Source organism: Pinus tabuliformis, chromosome 3_2, assembly GCF_031772625.1.
Source record: "Pinus tabuliformis cultivar Carrire ecotype Pingquan chromosome 3_2, CPIR1, whole genome shotgun sequence".
Classification (NCBI taxonomy): domain Eukaryota; kingdom Viridiplantae; phylum Streptophyta; class Pinopsida; order Pinales; family Pinaceae; genus Pinus; species Pinus tabuliformis.
Genome location: NC_142302.1, coordinates 546,595,757 through 546,611,081, shown reverse-complemented (window position 1 = coordinate 546,611,081; position 15,325 = coordinate 546,595,757). Strand labels below are relative to the sequence as shown.

At 36.7% G+C, this 15,325-nt stretch overlaps 1 long non-coding RNA gene across 1 annotated transcript; it reads left to right on the top strand.

Moving 5' to 3' along the window:
* Positions 1-13,881: 13,881 nt before the first annotated feature.
* LOC149181662 (uncharacterized) lies at positions 13,882-14,269 on the top strand. Its single transcript, XR_016257550.1, has 2 exons — positions 13,882-13,979; positions 14,161-14,269. It is a non-coding gene; the product is annotated as an uncharacterized LOC149181662 (long non-coding RNA).
* The last annotated feature ends 1,056 nt before the right edge of the window (positions 14,270-15,325 follow it).

The following is a 15,325-nucleotide window of genomic DNA, read 5'->3' as shown; positions in this document are numbered from 1 at the left end:
TCTGAATTGGGCAAAATTTACTGATCCAATGTTGTAAAGTTGATGATCGTTGACAAAAGATCCATGAACATAAGAGAAAACTTCATGATTTGATGGGACCAAAATCCACATAGTCCAAGTAATTTATCTATCATTCAAAAAGGATTTTTATTCAGATGACTGAACATTGTCCAAGTAAACTTATCATTATCATTCAAGAATATTTTTCAGAGAAGGGAAAGCGCTGCAAAACAAGTAATTCGTTTTCAAGCCATTATAAATATGTCTGTCCAGAACAGTTGGTTAATCATGTTTTTTTTTTTTTTTTTTTGATCACACAAACAAAAACAAACCATGTAAGAGCTTCTGCAGTGATATCCAAGATGCAGAAGAAGACGAGACATATTATAAACACAACACATTTTTGAAATTTTAGCAAATAGGAAGAGTTATGAAGTTTTTCTTCATGACAGGATATATTATTCTATACATAGAAGGTACATCAAAAGTTAATTCAACAGTCAAAATACAAATCTGACTATAAGGGTAGTTCTTCAGTCAAGTAGTGGAAATTGGCTAGCTTTGAGGCAAAAACCGTGCAGACAATGTGTGCTAGGCATGCTTTTGAAACTTTTGAAAGCCAAGTTTTAACACAAAAGGTAGATTTTCTTTCCAATGACAATAATCTTCAGCATGCTTCTGCACTACACACCCTTTTTTCCATCAACACCTTCGTCAAGATGAACTACTAAAGCATAATAACTGCATGCTGCCATGTTTTCAGGTTTGACTATTTACATATATGTACACCCAATGCGGAAGGGCATAATTTTATAGCACAAGAATTTTGGATAACTAAACTGCAATAGAAAAACAAGAAAGTTCCTTCTCTCAAGAACACAGTCTCCTGTCAAGGGAAGTCACTTGGAAAGGGATCACTCACATTTGCATACAAAAGGAAAAGCATGAAAATAAAATGCTATACAACAAATGGACATAATTGATGGATAAATTTTGCACAGTGCCTAGGAGGCCCATCTCAAGGACTATCAAGAATCAAATGATCCAATGGCAGCCATGTCATAAACTTGAAAGGGATCTGTTTCAACACCATAGTCCATCAAAGTTCTGTCTTCCAGTTGATCATCATGGTCATACACAAAATCAGGAATCTCAATCTATCCCTTCCTAATGTAATCCCAGATAAATTCTAGATGATTTACATACTTCAGTTTCCAGTATAAGATCGACCATACAGGCATAATGATATAGCCCAAGTGTGATACAATAAGAACAAACTGGCAATATCGTTTCAGCTAAATTTGGTGAGCTCAGAGGTTTTTTTGCCTCTCAAGCCCAATTATTCATGCTCTAGAATCTGAATTGGGAAAAATTTACTGATCCAATGTTGTAAAGTTGATGATCGTTGAGAAAAGATCCATGAACATAAGAGCAAACTTCATGATTTGATGGGACCAAAATCCACATAGTCCAAGTAATTTATCTATCATTCAAAAAGGATTTTTATTCAGATGACTGAACATTGTCCAAGTAAACTTATCATTATCATTCAAGAAGATTTTTTCAGAGAAGGGAAAGCGCTGAGAAACAAGTAATTCGTTTTCAAGTCATTATAAATATGTCTGTCCAGAACAGTTGGTTAATCATGTTTTTTTTTTTTTTTTTTTGATAACACAAACACAAACAAACCATGTAAGAGCTTCTGCAGTGATATCCAAGATGCAGAAGAAGACCAGACATATTATAAACACATCACATTTTTGAAATTTTAGCAAATAGGAAGAGTTATGAAGTTTTTCTTCATGACAGGATATATTATTCTATACATAGAAGGTACATCAAAAGTTAATTCAACAGTCAAAATACAAATTTGACTATAAAGGTAGTTCTTCAGTCAAGTAGTGGAAATTGGCTAGCTTTGAGGCAAAAACCGTGCAGACAATGTGTGCTAGGCATGCTTTTGAAACTTTTGAAAGCCAAGTTTTAACACAAAAGGTAGATTTTCTTTCCAATGACAATAATCTTCACCATGCTTCTGCACTACACACCCTTTTTTCCATCAACACCTTCGGCAAGATGAAATACTAAAGCATAATAACTGCATGCTGCCATGTTTTTAGGTTTGACTATTTACATATATGTACACCCAATGCGGAAGGGCATAATTTTATAGCACAAGAATTTTGGATAACTAAACTGCAATAGAAAAACAAGAAAGTGCCTTCTCTCAAGAACACAGTCTCCTGTCAAGGGAAGTCACTTGGAAAGGGATCACTCACATTTGCATACAGAAGGAAAAGCATGAAAATAAAATGCTATACAACGAATGGCCATAATTGATGGATAAATTTTGCATAGTGCCTAGGAGGCCCATCTCAAGGACTATCAAGAATCAAATGATCCAATGGCAGCCATGTCATAAACTTGAAAGGGATCTGTTTCAACACCATAGTCCATCAAAGTTCTGTCTTCCAGTTGATCATCATGGTCATACACAAAATCAGGAATCTCAATCTATCCCTTCCTAATGAAATCCCAGATAAATTCTAGATGATTTACATACTTCAGTTTCCAGTATAAACAACATAACACATCAAAAACTGTATGAGCACATCTGCAACAATAGATCTAATGAATTATTTGAATCAAAATGCAAACTCAACTTAATACTCACCCTGAACTCAAGAAGAAACAGCCAAGGGTTGCAAAAAATAGTCTTGACTGAAGCCCTGAATGTAGGAAATACACCACCTGAAGCCTTTCCTTAAAAGCCAGAGGAAGTTATTCCTAGATCAACCACAAAGTAGACACACCAGGGCAGTTTTCACTCCTTTGAACAGAGGTATGAATGTAAACAAGTCAGTAAGGCCCTTCAAGTATTTCATTTGAGATCTTATTGTAAACATATTTTTGTAGCCTACAAGAGTAGCTGCAGACATAAATATAAACTTCATCTCTTAATGGAAGGCGTGGATAATCTGAAAAGGGAGATATATGGTAGAGTCCAAATTTTTATTGCTGATTTATTTAACATGCTTCAAAAACAATTCATAGTTTATATAAACGGAAAAAATCCCAATCTGAACTGAATTGAAATAGCAAACATGGAATGGCAATAGGTTCAATGGAGCAATCAGTTTACAGACAGAACTCAACCACTAACAATCCACTTTGGAAACAAACCACCTTCACACAATAAACTAATTCGACTGAATTTTTAATGTGCCAACCAATTGGTAAAAAACATTGAGCTACAAGAGGTGCCATTACCAGACAGCTTAATAAACTTATCAAACACAATAATCCTTTTGTAGTATCGATTAATAACCATAAAAACTAAAACCTTAAAAGTCTACTCTGACAATTTCAAGATGGCTCAGGGGTCACTACAATATAGTTGTATCCTTGTGGTAAAATGGAAAATCGAATTGTTCCTCGATTTCAAGATGGCTCAAGGGTCACTACAATATAGTTGTATCCTCATGGAAAAATGGAAAATGAAATTGTTCATCGATGGCATGGAATTGAAATAGTGTTGGCCCAGGTTGAAGATATGGCACAGTGCTTGGATATAGATACAAAGAAGAAAGAGGAAGAATATATTGCAAAAATGTTAAACAAGACCTTATATTATTATGCACGCAGAAAATGAAACCACAAGCATAACAATTCTAGGAGAATTTATGCAATGGCAACTACAATAGAAGTATAGATGAAGATACAAAGGGAGAAAGAGTGGAAGAGGAAAAACCAAATTCTATGTATTAGAGATGGAAGAAAACTCTTAGCCCAACACAAATAACTTCTTCACTCTACAAGCAATATGAACTCTTAAATATATTCTTCTGTCCAATATGATGTCTTAAATATATACTATTGTCTGAAGCATACTTTTCTTAGACAAAGTTGCTCACAAATTCGCTACCTAAACATTCATTATCATTCTATGAATGTGTTCTGATAACATATTTCTATAGATATGGGTTGCATGTATTAGAGATGGAAGAAAACTCTTAGCCCAACACCAATAACTTCTTCACTCTACAAGCAATATGAACTCTTAAATATATTCTTCTGTCCGATATGATGTCTTAGATATATACTATTGTCTGAAGCATACTTTTCTTAGACAAAGTTGCTCACAAATTCGCTACCTAAACATTCATTATCATTCTATGAATGTGTTCTGATAACATATTTCTATAGATATGGGTTGCATCTACTCTGCAAAACAAGTAATTCGTTTTCAAGCCATTATAAATATGTCTGTCCAGAACAGTTGGTTAGTCATGTTTTTTTTTTTTTTTTTTTTGATCACACAAACACAAACAAACCATGTAAGAGCTTCTGCAGTGATATCCAAGATGCAGAAGAAGACAAGACATATTATAAACACAACACATTTTTGAAATTTTAGCAAATAGGAAGAGTTATGAAGTTTTTCTTCATGACAGGATATATTATTCTATATATAGAAGGTACATCAAAAGTTAATTCAACAGTCAAAATACAAATTTGACTATAAGGGTAGTTCTTCAGTCAAGTAGTGGAAATTGGCTAGCTTTGAGGCAAAAACCGTGCAAACAATGTGTGCTAGGCATGCTTTTGAAACTTTTGAAAGCCAAGTTTTAACACAAAAGGTAGATTTTCTTTCCAATGACAATAATCTTCACCATGCTTCTGCACTACACACCCTTTTTTCCATCTACACCTTCGGCAAGATGAACTACTAAAGCATAATAACTGCATGTTGCCATGTTTTCAGGTTTGACTATTTACATATATGTACACCCAATGCAGAAGGGCATAATTTTATAGCACAAGAATTTTGGATAACTAAACTGCAATAGAAAAACAAGAAAGTGCCTTCTCTCAAGAACACAGTCTCCTGTCAAGGGAAGTCACTTGGAAAGGGATCACTCACATTTGCATACAGAAGGAAAAGCATGAAAATAAAATGCTATACAACAAATGGCCATAATTGATGGATAAATTTTGCACAGTGCTTAGGAGGCCCATCTCAAGGACTATCAAGAATCAAATGATCCAATGGCAGCCATGTCATAAACTTGAAAGGGATCTGTTTCAACACCATAGTCCATCAAAGTTCTGTCTTCCAGTTGATCATCATGGTCCTACACAAAATCAGGAATCTCAATCTATCCCTTCCTAATGTAATCCCAGATAAATTCTAGACGATTTACATACTTCAGTTTCCAGTATAAACATCATAACACATCAAAAACTGTATGAGCACATCTGCAACAATAGATCTAATGAATTGTTTGAATCAAAATGCAAACTCAACTTAATACTCACCCTGAACTCAAGAAGAAACAACCAAGGGTTGCAAAAAACAGTCTTGACTGAAGCTCTGAATGTAGGAAATACACCACCTAAAGCCTTTCCTTAAAAGCCAGAGGAAGTTATTCCTAGATCAACCACAAAGTAGACACACCAGGGCAGTTTTCACTCCTTTGAACAGAGGTATGAATGTAAACAAGACAGTAAGGCCCTTCAAGTATTTCATTTGAGATCTTATTGTAAACATATTTTTGTAGCCTACAAGAGGAGCTGCAGACATAAATATAAACTTCATCTCTTAATGGAAGGCGTGGATAATCTGAAAAGGGAGATATATGGTAGAGTCCAAATTTTTATTGCTGATTTATTTAACATGCTTCAAAAAGAATTCATAGTTTATATAAAAGGAAAAAATCCCATTCTGAACTGAATTGAAATAGCAAACATGGAATGGCAATAGGTTCAATGGAGCAATCAGTTTACAGACAGAACTCAACCACTAACAATCCACTTTGGAAACAAACCACCTTCACACAATAAACTAATTCGACTGAATTTTTAATGTGCCAACCAATTGGTAAAAAACATTGAGCTACAAGAGGTGCCATTACCAGACAGCTTAATAAACTTATCAAACACAATAATCCTTTTGTAGTATCGATTAATAACCATAAAAACTAAAACCTTAAAAGTCTACTCTGGCAATTTCAAGATGGCTCAGGGGTCACTACAATATAGTTGTATCCTTGTGGTAAAATGGAAAATCGAATTGTTCATCGATTTCAAGATGGCTCAAGGGTCACTACAATATAGTTGTATCCTCATGGAAAAATGGAAAATGAAATTGTTCATCGATGGCATGGAATTGAAATAGTGTTGGCCCAGGTTGAAGATATGGCACAGTGCTTGGATATAGATACAAAGAAGAAAGAGGAAGAATATATTGCAAAAATGTTAAACAAGACCTTATATTATTATGCACGCAGAAAATGAAACCACAAGCATAACAATTCTAGGAGAATTTATGCAATGGCAACTACAATAGAAGTATAGATGAAGATACAAAGGGAGAAAGAGTGGAAGAGGAAAAACCAAATTCTATGTATTAGAGATGGAAGAAAACTCTTAGCCCAACACCAATAACTTCTTCACTCTACAAGCAATATGAACTCTTAAATATATTCTTCTGTCCAATATGATGTCTTAAATATATACTATTGTCTGAAGCATACTTTTCTTAGACAAAGTTGCTCACAAATTCGCTACCTAAACATTCATTATCATTCTATGAATGTGTTCTGATAACATATTTCTATAGATATGGGTTGCATCTACTCTTTTCACGGTTTGTATATTAGTTTATATGCCTTCGTCTTACCTTTGGGCAGGCGCAACAGGCACAATATCAGTTCAAAAACACAGCTTAATAATGCAGCCAATCCAGTCATTCGGCAAGGTTGGGGCCTTATGCTTTTTAGTTTTCTGTGTTAGTTTAAACTAATACCAAGGAATTCAATTCTACAATTATATTATATGGGCAGACAGAAAGACCCATTAGCCCTGATTTTGCAGTATATGAAGCCCACATTTCTGGGCTATCTAATTACTAATGTAGGTGGACTTGGAATAGAGATGACTGCTAAAATCTAATTATCACTGTAGTTTGACTTGGACTGGCATTACTTGCCAAATGTTTGGAAACTTAGGCTATCTAATTACTAATGTAGTTGGACTTGGAATAGAGATGACTACCAAAATCTAATTATCACAGTAGTTTGACTTGGACTGGCATTACTTGCCAAATGTTTGGAAACTCAAAGGAGCAATCTGGTCGAATAGCAAGAGACTTTTTGGCAAGTTTTAGACTGAAGTTTGTTGTTTCACTTTCAACTACATTTCAGTGAATAATCGCTCGGCGAAATTCAGAACCGAAGGTCAATTACCAGTAAATATTGATCCTACCGAAGGTATTTTCAAGGTATTTGGGAAATCGGTAATTAGAACTCGCAATTATTGGTACCACTAAGATAACTGAGATAGCATAGCATCGTTGATAAGAAAAATCCTTGATATGATAGCTCACAGACTATATTAGAGTAAAGCGAATAATGTAGGTGTGCCATTAATAAAACAAAAGACCAAGTAATTTCGACATGTTCAGAAAAGAAACCATATATGAAATAGTTAACCAAAAGAAGTAAAGATTACAATGAAGATCAGGGAATCTTGCCTTCAAGGGAGTGTTTACTAAATTCTCAGGATTAAACATGTGGTCCTATGCTCACTCAGAATGGTCCTACTCCTATGCTAGCTGGCAGCAAGGTATGACCTGGTTTTTTATTATGGCAGACCACACCTAATACTGTTTGTAACTTTTTTTACAATATTAATACATAAGTAATTTAGATTTTAAAAAAAATGCAATGTTAGGGCATTACATTTAGACAAAGTTGCTCACAAATTCGCTACCTAAACATTCATTATCATTCTATGAATGTGTTCTGATAACATATTTCTATAGATATGGGTTGCATCTACTCTTTTCACGGTTTGTATATTAGTTTATATGCCTTCGTCTTGCCTTTGGGCAGGCGCAACAGGCGCAATATCAGTTCAAAAACAAAACTTAATAATGCAGCCAATCCAGTCATTCGGCAAGGTTGGGGCCTTATGCTTTTTATTTTCTGTGTTAGTTTAAACTAATACCAAGGAATTCAATTCTACAATTATATTATATGGGCAGACAGAAAGACCCATTAGCCCCGATTTTGCAGTATATGAAGCCCACATTTCTAGGCTATCTAATTACTAATGTAGTTGGACTTGGAATAGAGATGACTGCTAAAATCTAATTATCACTATAGTTTGACTTGGACTGGCATTACTTGCCAAATGTTTGGAAACTCAGGCTATCTAATTACTAATGTAGTTGGACTTGGAATAGAGATGACTGCAAAAATCTAATTATCATAGTAGTTTGACTTGGACTGGCATTACTTGCCAAATGTTTGGAAACTCAAAGGAGAAATCTGGTCGAATAGCAAGAGACTTTTTGGCAAGTTTTAGACTGAAGTTTGTTGTTTCACTTTCAACTACATTTCAGTGAATAATCGCTCGGTGAAATTCAGAACCGAAGGTCAATTACTAGTAAATATTGATCCTACCCAAGGTATTTTCAAGGTATTTGAGAAATCGGTAATTAGAACTCCCAATTATTGGTACCACTAAGATAAATGAGATAGCATAGCATCGTTGATAAGAAAAATCCTTGATATGATAGCTCACAGACTATATTAGAGTAAAGCGAATAATGTAGGTGTGCCATTAACAAAACAAAATACCAAGTAATTTCGACATGTTCAGAAAAGAAACCATATATGACACAGTTAACCAAAAGAAGTAAAGATTACAATGAAGATCAGGGAATCTTGCCTTCAAGGGAGTGTTTACTAAATTCTCAGGATTAAACATGTGGTCAGAGCTCAAACAGAAATATACCAGGAATAAGCCTGGGCCATGAGATTGAAAATCTATAGGCATCTACTCCCATCACAGACATTAGATCAATATCCTCCTTCAAAACCCACATGAAATTTTGCATCAGGTTGATACCCAAATCATCTAGGAGTTTAACTATTGATACATTAGTATGAAAACAACAATAATGGGGTTGGACATGCACATAAATCTTGAGGATGGCTTACAAGTAGCCACTGCATATAGGTTGTCCTAGTGACATTTACTGTTCTTAGATTTGCAAATAATAATACCTTGTAATGACGGTATTGATCAACAACTACATCTTCCTCCTTCAAAACCCACATGAAATTTTGCATCAGGTTGATACCCAAATCATCTAGGAGTTTAACTATTGATACATTAGTATGAAAACAACAATAATGGGGTTGGACATGCACATAAAGCTTGAGGATGGCTTACAAGTAGCCACTGCATATAGGTTGTCCTAGTGACATTTACTGTTCTTAGATTTGCAGATAATAATACCTTGTAATGACGATATTGATCAACAACTACATGTGCATTACCTCCATCCATAGTAATCCCTGAAAATACAGTTAAAACAAACAATAGCTACTTCCAGCCTTGGCCTTCAAAGTCCCAAAGTAAAGTAAGGAACTGAGTAGAATGCAAATGAAGGGATGAATGAAGATATGTGATGAAACAGACCTTCCCTTCCCTGTTGAGTTTACCGAGGCCATTCTCAGGGCGAGGACCTGTGAGAGTACCGTTACACTGCTTATCCAACAACCCCATTGCTCTTATTTCTCCCTCTATGTAAATAGATAGGGTTATTCAGAGTTAGTGATACTCAAATCCTAGCAACCGAAATGGGAGATACCGCTTACTTGAAATTTAATAGCATCATGATGGAGGGTTACAAAACCTTAGCACTTCTATTGATTCTGAAATTTCCCACTAGGTCAACTGAAACTCTTGCCCCTGCCTCTGCCATTGGCCCTCTTGCATCCTCTGTCACTGCCTGTCTTAATGAAATTAGCCATGCCACTGGATCTACTAAATCTCTGTTTGTCACTAGTAGTGCTTAAAGAAGGGCTATTGCTGGAACCCAGTAAACAGCTCCAAGTCCTGAGTAAAGAAGGTCTCAGAATCTGTTGCCCGATAGTCTCCACCTCTCACAGAAAAAAAAAAAAATACCAAACAGATGACAATGGACAAGACAGCCACGTAGATAATGAAGAAATAGATTGAATTCGGCAGGAGGATGAGTACAATGTTGGATTTTTTGATGCCAAGGCCGGTTAACCAGTGGCAAGTGACTTTACGCTCTACCATAGTTGGGGAAATGTGGTGGTTTCCCCAGTGGCAGAGTCGATGAGGGCTATGCGGCCATTGTGGCGAAGCAAGGAGACGTAGGTGGGGAGATCCAGGAATTCGTCTTGGGAAAATCCACTGGTTTTCGATTGCTGTAATAAGTTTGGTTGGAGCTGCAATATCCGATGCGTACATCGATCTGGACCTTCGCTTCAGCTTCCCAGTGAACGGTTATAACCATTCAACTCCCTTCTTTTAATCCAACGATTGACAATACTATAATCGTCTAACACATTGATCTAACGGCACAGACGGATGACAGGTAGATTTTAGGGAAGTTTATTTCAGAGGGGAACGCCTTACGGCGTAACTAGCTCTCTTAATTGGCTACTAAAAAGGATAGATACATGCTAACCAGTGTTCGTTATGAAGATGTGATATTATGCAGATAATCACGCGCTATACATTATTCATTCCGTCTCATAGTAAAAAGCCAGAACAGGAAACGGATGCTCCAAGTTCTGAGATCGGATAAAGCTTTTTGCATCAAACCCTTCCCTTTGAATCTCATTTACAAGGTTGCTCGGCAATGGCTTCTCTTGCTGGTATAAGAAAAATAAGTGCCCTTGAACACCTCCTCCTGCCAGTGATGATGGGGATGATGTATATTCCACCATCTCTCGACCCAAACGGTTGACAACATCTGGATTTAGATGACACAATAATCCAATCTGCTCAGAGAAATTATTGCACTCTTTTGTGTTTTTGTATTACTTTACATGTATGGAGTAAAGGCTGCTTCCTAATTTGAAAAGGGGAAATGTATATATCATAGTGTAAAAGCTTAAGCTAGACGATGAGTACAGTGTTACAGAAAAACTTACCAACGTCTGGTAAAGTTGATGGAAGCCTAACATCTTGCACCAGCCATTGCAAATACAAAGCTTCGTTCCTCTCAAAGTTTGCAATATCTACACTAACCAATAGCAGCAGGTAAACGTCCTCTGCAGTAACTATCCCATGTTTTTGTAGAAACAAACTAGGCTTTTCACATGTTTGGGCTATGGGTAGTTCTCCAGAAAATGCCACTGCTCTTTCACCGAACTTTACCATCAAGTCTATAGGTTTTTCCTCAATTCTGGAATGAATGAAGAAAGTGGAAAAGGGCATATTAGTTGAGAAATGTATATTCAAATAAAGCATGTCTACTGGCTTTACACCCACATAAGAATACACAGATCATGCCGTAAAGGTATGTATAGATGGTGATTAACAACATTAAAATTGGGATAAACTTGCATGTAGTATTTAAGCATCCTCTTGAACAAAAACCAAAGAATGTTGTACCTGTCAAATAGTCTTGGGACAAGTTTCAAATTTTCAAGGCACTCTTGGATAGATGGGTAATCTCTCCTAGTGCCAGACACGGTGAGATCTTCGTTTTGAAGCTTAGCTGCAGTTGAGAAGAGCCAGTTCTATGTAGTTGTCAGTTGTTTATACTCAAAAGTGTCTTACAAATATCAGGCGGTGCACAGGAATGCGAGGCCTTTGTCATTAAAGGCTCATAATTAAAAGGAATTGAGATTGCTATGTTGAAACTTGGTGATCTTACCAGGAGAAGGGGTAGTAAAACCCTGAGCGTTTATAATCCTGGAACTGAGCCTCGATTCATCTGCAGCTGTTGGCTCCAGTTTACCAGGTCTGTCAATAGCTCTCTCTGCTCCATAAGTAAGCAGGGCAAAAGTGGGTTCAAAGGGGAACAAATCCTTAGATGCTAAATAGGGCTTTCGACAACTGATAGGAAAATCCCATCAGTTCAAGATTAGGGCTAAACAGTTGCAACCAAATAGAGCAGGTTTGATGGTTTCACGTACCGTTAGGGGTTATACCCGCTTTTTCTGCATTCTCTTTCACAGCAGTACCTGGAGGAGGCATTGTGCCAATGAAGATGGCTTCCCTGGTATGTGGAACTTTATAAAGTCCTACATTAATTACATCAATTTAACAAATAAACACCACATACACACTCCTTACGGCGTAAATATTTGGGTAGCCAAAATGACATTTCAAAGCCAAAGTCAAAATATGCATTGTGGCAGTACTGATGACAATTCAAAAACATGAATGTTTCATGGCCTCCACGTTCTTAGTGTCCTTCCATATAGTCATTTGAGGCTTGACACCACACTGAACTTACAAACGGTTTCATCATCTATGGTTGTGTGTATAAATTAAAGATGCAATGTGGCATTGTTGGTGACAATTCAAACACATCAATGTTTGCATGGCCTCCACGTTCTTATTGTCTTTTCATATACTCATTTCAGGGTTGACACCACACTTGAAGCTTACAAACGGTGAAGCTTACAAACGGTTGGAGATCAGATCTCATTTGCTGTTGTCTGTATAAATTAAAGATTGGTTTCAAGTTTGCCTGGAAATAACATTCATAGCAAGATTAAAGTGGGATCGTCACTGCAACTATATTTAGATTAAACTGGGATCATCATGGCAAATGAGTAGCAGCCCAGGCGGGGAGTTGCTACTGACATTAGGGAAGATGTAGGTCCTGCTATCTCAGACCCATCTATAGGTAATTAGCTTACTGCCTCCATAGTATATCATGCTACAGTATACAGATATACATGACACCCTGACATGACAATGGTCTTGATCAATGTTGTTTTGGTTTCCCCTTTGTTTTGATTTAAAACAGTGGAGGAGTGTGTATGTGGTGTTTATTTGTTAAATTGATGTAATTAATGTAGGACTTTATAAAGTGCCACATACCAGGGAAGCCATCTTCATTGGCACAATGCCTCCTCCAGGTACTGCTGTGAAAGAGAATGCAGAAAAAGCGGGTATAACCCCTAACGGTACGTGAAACCATCAAACCTACTCTATTTGGTTGCAACTGTTTAGCCCTAATCTTGAACTGATGGGATTTTCCTATAAGTTCTCGAAAGCCCTATTTAACATTTAAGGATTTGTTCCCCTTTTAACCCACTTTTTCCCTGTTTACTAATTTATTATTTACTTATGGAGCAGAGAGAGCTATTGACAGACCTGGTAAACTGGAGCCAACAGCTGCAGATGAATCGAGGCTCAGTTCCAGGATTATAAACGCTCAGGGTTTTACTACCCCTTCTCCTGGTAAGATCACCAAGTTTCAACATAGCAATCTCAATTCCTTTTAATTATGAGCCTTTAATGACAAAGGCCTCGCATTCCTGTGCACTGCCTGATATTTGTAAGACACTTTTGAGTATAAACAACTGACAACTACATAGAACTGGCTCTTCTCAACTGCAGCTGAGCTTCAAAACAAAGATCTCACCATGTCTGGCACTAGGAGAGATTACCCATCTGTCCAAGAGTGCCTTGAAAATTTGAAACTTATCCCAAGACTATTTGACAGGTACAACATTCTTTGGCTTTTGTTCAAGAGGATGCTTAAATACTACATGCAAGTTTATCCCAATTTTAATGTTGTTAATCACCATCTATACATACCTTTATGGCATGATCTGTGTATTCGTATGTGGGCGTAAAGCCAGTAGACATGCTTTATTTGAATATACATTTCTCAACTAATATGCCCTTTTCCACTTTCTTCATTCATTCCAGAATTGAGGAAAAACCTATAGACTTGATGGTAAAGTTCGGTGAAAGAGCAGTGGCATTTGCTGGAAAACTACCCATAGCCCAAACATATGAAAAGCCTAGTTTGTTTCTACGAAAACATGGGATAGTTACTGCAGAGGACGTTTACCTGCTACTATTGGTTAGTGTAGATATTGCAAACTTTGAGAGGAACGAAGCTCTGTATTTGCAATGGCTGGTGCAGGATGTTAGGCTTCCATCAGCTTTACCAGACGTTGGTAAGTTTTTCTGTAACACTGTACTCATCGTCTAGCTTAAGCTTTTACACTATGATATATACATTTCCCCTTTTCAAATTAGGAAGCAGCCTTTACTCCATACATGTAAAGTAATACAAAAACACAAAAGAGTGCAATAATTTCTTTGAGCAGATTGGATTATTGTGTCATCTAAATCCAGATGTTGTCAACCGTTTGGGTCGAGAGATGGTGGAATATACATCATCCCCATCATCACTGGCAGGAGGAGGTGTTCAGGGGCACTTATTTTTCTTATACCAGCAAGAGAAGCCATTGCCGAGCAACCTTGTAAATGAGATTCAAAGGGAAGGGTTTGATGCAAAAAGCTTTATCCAATCTCAGAACTTGGAGCATCCGTTTCCTGTTCTGGCTTTTTACTATGAGACGGAATGAATAATGCATAGCGCGTGATTATCTGCATAATATCACATCTTCATAACGAACACTGGTTAGCATGTATCTATCCTTTTTAGTAGCCAATTAAGAGAGCTAGTACATGTATATATCTATCTATATCTTTTCATTTCATTGTGAATCTGCTACAACCTGCTGGTATATCAATCTATGTGCATCTTTATGATTTGTGATTATTTTGAGTATCCTATGTAGACCAAATAGACCAAATTGAGCACAATATATCTTCTTAAAATCAATTTGCTCTCAGAGATATTCCTTAGTTTACAGAGCAGCCCGTCATTTCAATCTGATTTGAAGCCTAACCATGAGAATAATTCGATACAATACAGCATAATTATATGAATTGCAAGATTTTTTTTACAACATAAGTATATGTTATTATATTTTCTCCAAATCAATTTGCTCTCTCTCAGATATTCCTTAGTTTCCACAGCAGCTTGAATTGAAAGCTAACCATGAGAATAATGGGAAATGTATATATCATAGTGTAAAAGCTTAAGCTAGACGATGAGTACAGTGTTACAGAAAAACTTACCAACGTCTGGTAAAGCTGATGGAAGCCTAACATCCTGCACCAGCCATTGCAAATACAGAGCTTCATTCCTCTCAAAGTTTGCAATATCTACACTAACCAGCAGAGTCGATGAGGGCTATGCGGCCATTGTGGCGAAGCAAGGAGACGTAGGTGGGGAGATCCAGGTATTCGTCTTGGGAAAATCCACTGGTTTTCGATTTCTGTAATAAGTTTGGTTGGAGCTGCAATATCCGATGCGGACATCGATCTGGACCTTCGCTTCAGCTTCCTAGTGAACGGTTATAACCATTCAACTCCCTTCTTTTAATCCAACGATTGACAATACTATAATCGTCTAACACATTGATCTAACGGCATAGACGGATGACAGGTA